This window comes from Stenella coeruleoalba, assembly GCF_951394435.1.
Source record: "Stenella coeruleoalba genome assembly, chromosome: 12".
In the NCBI taxonomy this organism is placed as follows: Eukaryota; Metazoa; Chordata; class Mammalia; order Artiodactyla; family Delphinidae; genus Stenella; species Stenella coeruleoalba.
The window spans coordinates 1,905,932-1,918,049 of NC_137158.1; the positions used below are offsets into that span (position 1 = coordinate 1,905,932).

General features: G+C 37.3%; 1 pseudogene across 1 annotated transcript; it reads left to right on the forward strand.

The window, feature by feature from the left end:
- Positions 1–918: 918 nt before the first annotated feature.
- LOC307195665 (centrosomal protein of 78 kDa-like) lies at positions 919–11,231 on the forward strand (annotated as a pseudogene). The gene has a single exon. The product of its transcript is annotated as a centrosomal protein of 78 kDa-like (transcript).
- Positions 11,232–12,118: the final 887 nt, after the last annotated feature.

Here is a 12,118-nt window from a genome sequence, read left to right on the forward strand (position 1 = left end):
TTGAAGAAGAAAAATCAGAGTCAAAGCAGAGTGCCCCAGGACCAACGCAAAATCTCCAAGTAAGTGGAGAGGACAGCACTTAAGGATTCTAAGAGTGATTAGCAAAAAGGAAATGACCAAGTCAGAGAGAAAATAATAATGGTCAGTCTCTAATAGTTCACGTGCTCGGGAGCTAGAAGACTCTGGAGTCCTCCCCAAATCTGAGATTAGTAAATGTGGGCCCGTTTCATGATACTGTATTGTTGTACATAAGAAAACTGGAAGTTCTTTAGAAAGTGTATGAGTTAAAGCAAACTCTCCTTAATGAAGAAAGAAAACATTACAGAAAATATTCCAAATTTTAAGTTGTATAAATGTCTGTTCTATTCATATTTTATCTAGGTTTCTATTTGTATGCAGTCAGCTTAACAATGAAGGAACACTAATGGAGGTACACGTACTGATATAATTTTTAAAATAAGTAATCTTGACATAGCTGATACGTAAGATATTACAGTGACTCACCTGGTCATGGGAATGGGAGGGGAAACCTGTCAGCTTTTCCTCCAGCCTCACTTGGAGCCCCCTTCGCCCAGCTCAGCCAATCTCAGACTGGTCTTGGGAACTGACTGGTCTTGGGAACTGACAGTCTGGTCACAAACTATATTATATACTGTTCACATGTGCCTGGAGGATAGCAAAGAAATTAATTTTCTTACAGAGTAGGGTTTTATTTTTAGTGAGGGGAAGGAAATGGGTAATAACTACCCCAGTCACCAAAGTCTGAAAATGTAGCGGACATAGCCTTGGATATAGCTAGGTTAAGCTGAGAATCACTTGGCAGGATATAATTAGAGAAAAACTGGCTCTGAAATCTTCTGAATAATCAATTGACTGTGTTAATAATAAGATCACAGAGTAACACTGAAGTTTTGAACTCTACTTTTTAATGATTGGCTTTGTTCATCACTGAATTTTTGTCTTGTCTTTTGTCTTTCCCTCCAGTTTCAGAAAATTACAGGTGATGCTGGGATTCCTGTGCCTGTCGACTCCTTCCATGTCCCAGTCTCTACTCAGGAGGCCTTAGAAACTTCCAAAGACAAGCTGGGGGTTGCAGTCACAGAGCAGCGGCAGGAGTCTTTTGAAGATTTCATTGCTAGAACATGTTCTCCTTCAGCAGACGTCATTTCTGGAACTGGAAGTCAAAGAAAAGAGGAATTACCTAGATATAGCAGGTCTTCTTCAGAGAAAATGACCAGAGCATAATATACCAAAAACTACTCTGCTAAGAAACAACCTGGGAAGGACCTGCATTCCTGCTCTGACTCACCTGTAAAGCAGAAAAGCAAAGGAATTGGGCAAAATTCTTCTTTGCTTAATGAACCAATTAGAAGTGAGTCTTCAAAAAAACACATTTCTGTTAAGAAAGAGAGTACAATAGTGACTGTTTCTTCAAAGACAACTAAAAGTAAACTCAGTCTACTAGAACATTCTGAAAGTGATACTCTTGGATCTGATTGTGAATTTCCAGAAAGCATCCATATTCCATCAGGCCTAACATAGGTCTAAATCTTTTTAAAATCTTTTAAAATTATGTTTTTGCCTTCAAATTTTAATAAATTATTTATGTTTTTATTATAGCATATGGTGTTTTAAAATACTTGACTGGAAGCCATTAGAGAAAGATTTATCTATACTTTTTTATTATAATGAAAGTTTTGGTGTATTTTTCCTTATGACAGTTTGCACCATTCATTCAGCTAGTGTTTACTGAGGGTTTCATATGTACAGTACTTTTCTGGGTGCTATTGCTTTCAGCAGTGAACAAAATAAAGCTTTTGCTCTCCTGGAACTAACACTGTGTGGTGGGAGAAAACATAAACAACAAAACAGGGTAAGGGGTAAAAAGAGATGGGAATAATAAATGGAATAGTTTTACCATTTGGTTAACTGTCAAACTATTATAAATCGTATGGCCAGAAGCCATTGACATATTTTAATTCACAATAACCAGAGAGCATCAAACAATTTACCAAGGCACTTAACCGTGTTTATGGATTACAGCAACACTATGAGGTAGGGAACTATTACCATCCCCATTTATAGATGAGGAGTCTGAGGAGACATTATGTGAGTTGCCCAGAATTACACAGCTGTAAGTAAGTGGGAAGCTGGGATGTGACCAGAACCCATGCTCTTTTTTTTTAATGTATGGACTTTATTATGTTTCATTTGTTTCTGATTTATGTGATTTTTTTAAAGATTTTTTTTGATGTCCACTATTTTTAAAGTCTTTATGGAATTTGTTACAGTATTGCTTCTGTTTTATGTTTTGGTTTTTTGGTCGCAAGGCACGTGGGATCTTAGCTCCCCAACCAGGGATCGAACCCTCACCCCCTCCATTGCAAGGCGAAGTCTTAACCACCGGACCACTAGGGAAGTCCCCCTTCTGTGGTGATTTTTATGTCAGTTTTTTTAATTTTATTTTTTATTGACGTATAGAATTACAGTGTTGTGTTAATTACTGCTGCACAGAAAAGTGACTCATTTATACATTTATATACATTCTTTTTCATATTCTTTTCCATTACGGTTTATCACAGGATATTGAATATAGTTCCCTGTGCTATACAGTAGGACCTTTTGGGGTTTTTTTAAATACATCCACTTTTTAAAAAATAAATGTATTTATTTTATTTTTGGCCGTGTTGGGTCTTCATTGCTACACGCGGGCTTTCTGTAGTTGCGGTGAGCGGGGGCTACTCTTCTATGCGGTGTGCAGGCTTCTCATTTTGGTGGCTTCTCTTGTTGCAGAGCACGGGCTCTAGGTGCATGGAGTTCAGTAATTGTGGCACACAGGCTTCAGTAGCTGTGACTCGCAGGCTCTAGAGCGCAGGCTCAGTAGTTGTGGCAAAATAGTCAATAATTTAATACTGAATGGAGAATTAAGGACTCTAGAGCTAACCTTTGGAGAAAAGTAAGAACAGAAAAGATAAGATTTGGAACACTCATTATCCCTGTTTTCATATAACAGGGTTTCTTGTCATCCAACTATTCGTTATCTACATCCTAATTTTAAGGTGTCTATAGATTCCAGCCCTTCTAAGTCAGCAAACTGATCATCCTGTTTCAGAAAATTACTCACTGATGGATTCATAACATAAACATAATACCGTATAATAGAAATAAAATTCAACTTTAAAGTGAAATTCTGAATTTTAAAGATATAATATCATGAAGCCATTGTAAATAATACCAGAGATCTGCTGGGTTAAACATACAAAGCCATTGATAAATGAGGATGTGTAGTTAACAATTTTAAAAAGAGATACAATAGAAGTAAAAGTAAAAACAACTGAGTATCAAATAATTAAGAGAAGGCCTTGGAAAACTGTTGAATTTTTACCAGAATTAGCCTGTTTGAGCTGCTAACATTGAACATGCAGTGAAGGACAGTTTACTGTCCCATAAACCAGTTTTGCTGAAATAATCACTCAAAACAAAATGTAATTCTTTTTTTTTAATTGTGGCACTTGTGCTTAATTAAAATTTAACCTAAATTTTACTGGCTATAAGAGAAAATATACTGGATTCGTTTATATAATAACATATTTTGACATAAATTTCAAATGAAAATTATTTTCAAATGTATTTTCAATTACTCTTCAGTCACTACAGATGATTTTAAGTATATGGATTTTTTTTTTCATGTACAAATCATCCTTGAAAAATAAGGATTCTTTTACTTGAGTAGGACTTATCTTAATCCAGAGATCAGATCTAGGTCCAATAGACAAAATTTTAAAACTTAAAATTTTCTAATAGTAAAAGGCACTTAAAAGGTTAAAACCTCCTAACAGACCAGCATTCCGACTATAGAATCAGCTGATTTATGGGTAGTGAGCATTTTGTTATCAAAATACTCATCCACAGCTGAGTGAGCCTATAGCATGGATACATGGTAGATTTCTGTACCAGAAATTGGATGAGCTTGTGTGTGGATCTCCTTCCAAATGCTAAGATTTCAAGGGCTTAACTGAGACCAGAACAGCATTTTCCAAAGTTGCTGGAAACAAAGAGTCCTTTAAAATGTTCCACTGACAAAGGGTTGTAGAGCCAAATAAAGTTTAAAAACACTTCAGACCAAACTCTACTTAACAGTGAAATTCACAGAGCACATTATAGCTCATTCCACATCTCAAAAGTCCTGCAGTCACGAAACATGTTTAAATTTACTGAACCCAGGATTTCTCAAGTTTATTTTACTACAAAATCCTTTTTCTTACATTTTTTTCTTTTTTGTTGACTTCACATTCACTAATGTCCCATGGGAGCATAGGTGATATTCAAAATATTTAACAAACTTCAAGTGAAGGCGCTAAACAATCAGGAAGCTGTCTGACTAATTAGACTGACCCTAAAACTAGTGTTCTTTGGATCACTATTTAGAGGAAAAATCTGGTTTAAAACTGAGATCTTAATTGATAATCTAACTCCATCAATCTGCAAAGTTGCCTTAATTAGTAGGGTTTTTTTTTTCTTTTTTTTGGTTAGAGTTGCTGGACTTTGTGTAGCTGATATAATGTAAATCATTTCAAAAAGGTCAAATGTATGATGTCACATGTTTTCTAGCATCAAATCCATTTCACTAAATCTAAAATAATCTCTTTCAAGAGACGCAATATTTTTTTAACCCTGGAAGGTTCGGTTCTAACCTTAAAATAACTTAAAGACACTTTTCAAAACTAAACTAAAAATTGAAAAAATAAATAATAAGTAGAAAAGGGCAAGAGCTGAAGTAAGAGACATTTTCACAGGCCATTAAAAAAATTCTCTTCTTAAATCTGATTTTTAAAAATTAATAGAAAAGACTGGCAATTAACTTATTTTCCCTGGTGACTACTGCCTGTTTGGGGTGATACAAACATTTACCTAGATAACTGTGCTTTAGGAGTAATAATTATATTTTTGGTCTCTGTCCCAGTTTCTGCCACAGAGTTTCTAAAACCCTTGGTATTTCCTAAGTGATGAGATGATAATGGTGTCTTTTGTTATGTTAACAAGGTGATCTTTAGAAAGCACCTAAGGATGGGAGCCGGCAGCCTGTGGAGCCAACCTTGTGATTAGAGGTTGGACCTTTCAGTCCTACCCCCTTGCCCTCAGGGCAGGGAAGAGCCACTCAAGACTGAGCTCAATCGCCCAATGAGTTATTCAGACACGCCTGTGTACTGAAGCCTCCATAAACCCCCAAGGACAGGGTTCCGGTAGCTTCCCAGTTGGTGAGCACATGGAGATTTGGGGAGAGTGGGCTCCATGCTTTCTCCCCATACCTCGTCCTATACATGTTTCCTATCTGGCTGTTGCTGAGTTTTATCATTTTATAATACACCGGTTAATCTAGTTAATAGAATATTTCTGTGAGTTCTATGAGTCACTTGGGCAAATTAATTAAAGCTAAGAAGGGGGTCGTTGGAACCTCTGACCTGTGGTACAAGGGTCAGAAGCACAGGTGACAACATATACTTGGTGACTGGCACCTGAAGTGTGTGTGTGCATTCCTGCTGGACTGAGCCCTTAACATGTGAGATCTGATGCTATCTACAGGTAGATAGTGCCAGAATTGAGTTGAATTATAGGACACCCAGCCGTTTGAGCACTGCTACGCTCTCTCATTGGAAATGGGGTGCTCAGGACCACTTAATGCTTTCCAGGCTCTGGCTTCTGTGAATTCATGACAACAGTAACCTCTGAAACATACACATGTACCTTTGCCACAAAAAACTTCTGATAGACACGTAAGAAATTAATAAAAGTTGCTAAGAAAGGGGGTAAGGGACCTAACATTGGTTGGATGAGGGGGAAAAATATTCCAGAAGGAATTACTACTACTATCTATCTTTTGATAGTATGTGATTTTTAAATATGTGATCTCATTAGATTTTCCAAATACAAATAAACAAGATAATTATCATTTTTTAAAAAAAAGGCTGAAGAAAATGTAGTTTTATATACTTCAGGAAAAAGAAAATTGAGGGAGGATTTGATTATAGTGTTCAGTAGGCCAAGAAATGTGAATAAAGAAAGAATTACTATAAAGGGGCCAGAAAAATGATTTAGGAGACAAGACTTTAGGAGACACTTTCTGATAAGCAGAGCAGTAACTCTTGCCCATTTCCTTTGTTTTTGGCCACGAATGGTTAAAGGCTCCTGTGAGAGGGCTACAAGGGGACTAGTGTCCACATCAAGTGGATAGCTTAGATCCTGATACCAACTACTGGAAATTATCCAGGGCCCAGGAAAGAAGTACTGGTAAGCTGCAGTTGCCAGCACGGTGCTTGGTAGATGTAAATATTTGTGGGTCTGCTAAATTAATGGTAAGACTATAATTCATAATATCTTGCACACAAACTAGATTGGTAAGTTTTCAGTGGATGACTTTATTACCATTCCGAACTCAGTTAGATGGAACAGTACTCCTCAATGACTGAGAAATCAATCTTCCTCAATCTTCATCTATCACCATCTGCAAACATTGCTCTCTGTCACAGATTACCTGCCTTCAGCTATGGATGAGACAGTGAGATGCATTTCATTCTCCTCTTCCTGGACACATAGAACAATGACCTTTTCTAACCTCCCTTGGAGCCAGGCAGAGGTCAAGTTTTTGCATTCTTGTTGAAAGGGTATGGGTCTACCACTTTCAGGCCTGGCCAGGAGATATTATGCATGATTGCCCATGTTCCCTTCTGCTGTAGTTTAGGTAGTCATGCATTTAAGACAACACCTCAAGGTGGAGGGGGCATGGGTTCCTGATTCACTACTTGAAAGCAATCTGCTAAGAATGAACCACCTAATTCACACGGGTCTCTGACAAGAGAAATAACCATTTATTAAGTTAAGACACTTGGCTTTCAGGAGTGTTTGTTAGACTACCTAGCATCAATTACCTTGAGTAATTCATTGCTAAACTGGTACACTGGTAATAACCACGGACTAGTGATGAGTCTACTTAATTCCAATCCTCTCCATTTCTCATTGCTGATTTACTCTATACTCACCAGAAATTATTTTTCATAGGACTTCTTGATGACCATGTCAGTCTAGAATTATCCATAGTACCTCTATGTCTATCTCTTCCTCCAATTCAACTTCCCAGTAGGGGACTGGCATTACCCCTCTGTGTAGATACAACCATGGAGGATCAGGTCCTAACGAGATCGTATCTAGAAGGGCCCTGTTCTGCAAGGTTAATGGTTTATTTTGCTATACATTGGATTCATATGTTGATTTAAAATAAAAAGTGACATGATTTTTGAAGGTTGAAGCTGAGTGGCTGAACCAAATTTCTATAATCAAGTTAACATATATTTTCCCCCTGAGTCTGTACTAGGTCATTTCTTAAAAATTATTTTTTCTATCCTATGAATCCATATGTTTACATGAGCATTAGTTATTATTCCCAACGTCTATGTTATGGACGGAAAATAGGATTCTTCTTGTGTCCCAACTCAAATCAAACAGTAAAGCATTGTTTACATTATACAAGGTTTACACTGCACAGGACTGTTTATATTCTACAAGAATCCTGAGGTCATGTCTAGACCCAATGGGGAAAAATGTCATAATAGATTAGTAAGGACTGTAATGAAGATGGAAGGGGAAAGTGGTGGCATATGTGCTAGGCATTTATTTCCCCAACTGAGGTCATTTCCTTGTCATGTATCACAATGCTACTGTAGTTGCTCATGTGCTGCAATCCACTGCCCACCCACCACCCATCTAACATTTCTGAGGACTTAATCTGTGCCAAGGACTCTATTCTCTGCCTGAAAGGCAAGTGAAAAGTACAACCCAGGTCTTTCCTGAAGGAGCACATAAAGGAAGACTGATCTCTGAATAGTAAGTGACACAAGATAATGGCTGAATGGGTGGTTGCTTTTTATCGTGTACTTGCAGGATAGAAAGCAGAGAGAAAAATAGCTCCAAAGAGTTGGACAGTTATATTATCATTGATTTTCGAGTGACCACCAACTAAAGGGCATGCTTAGCAGCTAGAAATGAGGACCTCATTAGATGACTACAAGAGCCAGACACTTTCAAAACTTTCCCCTTAACTCTCAGTTCCATTTTCATTTCATGAAGAGACAGCTTGGGAAGTCAGAGGTCATGCTCTTGTATGTCCACAACAGGGATGATTTAAGGCACTGGTAAGCTCCTGCTGAGCTGCCACCTAAGGTCATACGACTGTGAATCATGGCGGGATATAATGACTTGGGCAACATTCTTTCCTGCAAATACGTACAAGATGGATGATGAACAGTATTGAAGTATAATATATGGTGCCGATCATGAATTTAAATTCCCTCAGAAATGGAGGAGAAACAATTAGCAAAGGGCATTCTTGACTTCGTTGAGCAGCAATGCCTCTCTGACTCCCGAGACACTCATTTTCAGCAGTCAGGCCACAAGATGTGTCTTCAATTTCTGCAAAATCTAGTTCTAGCTAGATTTGGGGAACTAATGGGAACATGATCTTAATGGATGTCTCATGTTTCTCATGCAGTGTGGCTGTGGAATTTTATGGGATGGAGTCAACAAAAAAGACAGGTCCTTTTTTAAAGCATTCTTTATATCTGTTCAATCTTGTCACTACCATAGTGTCCTACTAAAAGGACGTTTCAGGGACTGTGTGAGGCCTGGTACAGTGCGTTTTTATAGTCAGAGTGGGTCAGCGGATGGAGAATCACATGAGAGAAAAGAAGAGGATGAGGTGCTATTCCTGGCTCCAGCTTCACCTCAGAGAATGACCTTGGCAGAAGCACTTAACCTCACTTTGAATCTTTGAACCTCAGTTTTCTCATCTGTGAAATGAGGAAAGAACATCTGCCCCTTTGCTCCCTCTCAGGATTGTTGGAGGATTAAACAGATCAGGGCTATAACCTGAAGTACGGTGAACTCATGAGGAAAAAAATTAGACATCACTTAACTGTATAATATTCTTTTTAATCATTACTAATTTCCAAAGGTGAAGAAAACCTTGTTTAAAAAAAATATGTAAGCTGATTGTTTTTCTGGAAACAAAATAAAGGCTCAACTAGCAACCCTGCATTACAAAAGAGAACCTGAAATGCACATTCCAAATCTACTTCAAGACAGAAAGACCCCCAAATTCCTTCCAGTTTCCTAAGATTTTTCCACTATAATTTTTTTCGTTATTGTCTTCTTCATAAAATGTTAGTTATATTTTGGGGTTTTGCTATTGCATAGTTTAGCATATATAAGGAAATCGTCTTTCCAATTCACTAATAAAAAAGGGAGTACAGGAGACAAGAAGGAAGAGAGGGAAGAAGGAAGGAATAAATAGAGAACAAACCCACGTGGCTAGAAGAAACTGACCTGAGAAGACCAAACAATTCATAATTTAAAATACTATATAATACAAATGAAGTTAAAGATGTGTTTGCCCAGAAGAGGACTGACTTGAAGTAAACTGATATGATTTTCTGGATAACACCCTGTATTTCCCTGCTTTAGTGAAACAGTCACTCATAGAAGAGCTCTATCTACAGGGAAATTATGAAAGAAATAATCTTCATTTCTCCATGATTCTTTAAAACCAAATTGGACTTTATTCCTTCTTATTTCTCTCTCAAACTCCACTCTTTGACATAGAAAATAGCATTCTGGAATGACTTAGAATTAGAGATCAGTCAATATTTCATGATTTTTAAGGTTCTTCATTATGAACAATGTGAATTTGGACCCAATAATCCTAATCCTAGCTTTTTCTTTAGTTCTATAGTTCTATTAGGCCATGTTGTTAGAGCACTGTTTACACTTATTGCCAATAGTCTCTGGATTGGAGGTCAAACTGTTACTTACCTTCTTCAGCATACCCTTCAATGATTAAATGCCCCCAAGGACTTTTAAGAATCATTTTCATCTTGTAAATATTTTTTAATTGACATCTTAACTTTATAGTTGCTTCCCCTGTGAGGGAAAGAGACTAGGGTGATGGAGGGTTTTTGCTTCTTACTTTGTATTTTTTCAAGTACTTATTACTTTTTAAATTAAAATCAAGGAACCAGCACAAGAATGCTAGTAAGGTGTAAGTGAGATGTAATGCTTGGTGTGCATAAGGGTTCAATAGTCCACTGTGAGAATGCAGCCTTTTGAACAACCTCAGCGATAAGTGGGAACCACTTGTCCACGACTATTTTATTTAAGATGCAATACTCAGTTCTATCCCCTTCAATACATTTTAAGTACCCCAAGCTAGAATAATGGGGCTAGAGGTGCAAGAAGAATATTATACCAAACAGGGGCAATATAAAAAAACATTACAATCAAATTTTCCTTATTAAAAATATAAGTCAAAAACCTAAATACACTATTATTCCACGGAGTTTTAAGGTATATTAAAAACATTGTGATAGGATGTTTCAAAAATTATGGTACAATCCCCTTCTGACACCCTCATTCCTGAGTCACCACTTCAGCAGGACTGGGCTTTGGCATACTCAACCCACATGATGAGACAATAGCAAAAGAGCTTGATGGCTCAGTTGCCGAGGACTAGCCCACTAGGTTCTGAAGACAAGTGGACCAGGTGCTCCCACTGTCCATGCCAACCACCAAACCTGTGAGTGAGGCTGTCTCAGACCAGCTCTCACTCAGCTGATCCATCAGTTGACTAAAACTGCACGAAGGAGCCCAGATAAAACCAAAAGTAAACACTACCCAGATGAATCCAGTCCCAAATTGCCAAGTAATTGCTATTTTAAGCCACTAAGTTTTTTGTTGTTTTTTATATCTTTATTGGAGTATAATTTCTTTACAATGGTGTGTTAGTTTCTGCTTTATAACAAAGTGAATCAGTTATACATATACATATGTTCCCATATCTCTTCCCTCTTGTGTCTCCCTCCCTCCCACCCTCCCTATCCCACCACTCTAGGTGGTCACAAAGCACCAAGCTGATCTCCCTAAGCCACTAAGTTGTGAGGTGGTTTGTAATACAGCAAAAGCTAATCTATACTCTAATACGATTTGGTCAAGTGGGTGTATCCTTGAGAATGCAAGGTTGGTTCAGTATCAGCCAATCAATTCATATGATTCACTGTATTAGTTAAAAAAAAGGAGAAAATCATATCATCATTCTTTTTAGATAGAGGAGATAAAAAGCATCCCATGAGGTTCAAAATCTATTGGGTAGGGTAAATTTTATAAAACTAGATCCAAATAATAACTATCTTTCCTTGATAAAGGCTATATACCAAAAATACATGGCACATGTATACACTAACAAAAATTATTATACTACTAATTTTTTTAAAAAATTAGCATTTCCTTTAAGGAGAGAATTGAGATAAAGATTTCTAACATTACTGGTCTATTGGAACTGACCTTTTTGGAGCTGTGTATTGAGAGAAGTAGAAAGAGAGAGAAGGTTTAGAAGAATATAGATAAAAATGTCATATTTATAGATTGTTTTGATTATGTATTTCATTGGAAACACAGGAAAATCAATAAGCTATTAAATCTAAGAAAAGAGCTCAACATAGGGGCTGGAAAAAAATTAATACACCAAAATCAATTGTGTTCCTCCATAGCATCAATATCTAGATACAATACAAGATGAATTTACCATAGTAACAAAACCTATAGAGAGTATGGGGTTTCACCTAATAAATTATGCAGAAAACCTTCATAATGAAAACTTTATTAGAGGACACATGAGTAAAAGAAATATATATCACAGGTATGGATGAGATGACTTGCTATAAAAATATAAATGTCCTTATATTAATCCATAAAATTAAATGCAACTGTAATAAAAGGCCAAGCTTTTTTTTTTTTTTTTTTTTGAGGGACAGCATAAAAAAGTGATTCTAAAATGTATCTGGGGGACTTCCCTGGTGGCGTAGTGGTTGAGAATCCGCCTGCCAATGGAGGGAACATGGGTTCAATCCCTGGTCCAGGAAGATCCCACATGCCACGGAGCAACTAAGCTGGTGCACCACAACTGCTGAGCCTGCACCCTAGAGCCCACGAACCACAACTACTGAAGCCCACGAGCCTGGAGCCTGTGCTCCGCAATAAGGGAAGCCACTGCAATGAAAAGCCTGTGCACCACAAC